Source organism: Rutidosis leptorrhynchoides, chromosome 9, assembly GCF_046630445.1.
Source record: "Rutidosis leptorrhynchoides isolate AG116_Rl617_1_P2 chromosome 9, CSIRO_AGI_Rlap_v1, whole genome shotgun sequence".
Lineage (NCBI taxonomy): Eukaryota > Viridiplantae > Streptophyta > Magnoliopsida > Asterales > Asteraceae > Rutidosis > Rutidosis leptorrhynchoides.
The window spans coordinates 16,567,489-16,568,056 of record NC_092341.1 but is presented as its reverse complement, the minus strand read 5'-3'; the positions used below and the strand labels follow the sequence as shown (position 1 = coordinate 16,568,056).

General features: G+C 39.1%; 1 non-coding gene across 1 annotated transcript; it reads right to left on the bottom strand.

Annotated features, from left to right (window-relative positions):
• Positions 1-251: 251 nt before the first annotated feature.
• Positions 252-358, bottom strand: LOC139869579 (small nucleolar RNA R71). The gene has a single exon (XR_011766183.1). It is a non-coding gene; the product is annotated as a small nucleolar RNA R71 (small nucleolar RNA).
• Between the last annotated feature and the right edge of the window lie 210 nt (positions 359-568).

The window sequence follows — 568 nt, the reverse complement described above, 5'->3', positions numbered from 1 at the left end:
CTAATCAATGCCAATTTAGTGGTACGCCAAAAGAAGATCCAAACGAACATCTTCGAACCTTTAATAGGATTTGTACTCTATTCAAAATCAGAGAAGTTGAGGATGAACAGATCTATCTCATGTTATTTCCCTGAACTTTAAAGGGAGAAGCCAAAGATTGGTTAGAATCGTTACCTGAAGGGGCAATTGACACATGGGATGTTTTAGTTGAGAAATTTCTTAAAAGATTATTTCCGGCATCTAAAGCCGTGAGACTTCAAGGAGAAATTGTTACGTTCGCGCAAAAGCCAAATGAAACTCTATATGAGGCGTGGACAAGATTCGAAAAGTTGTTGAGAGGATGTCCTCAACATGGCTTAGACACTTATCAAGTAGTACAAATATTCTACCAAGGATGCGACATTACTACACGAAAAGACATCAACATAGCAGCTGGTGGTTCCATTATGAAGAAAACCGCAGCTGAAGCTTACAAAATTATTGATAACACAGCCTCTCACTCACATGAGTGGCATCAAGAAAAAGACGTCATTAGATCATCTAAAGCGGCTAGAGCCGATTCTATCCA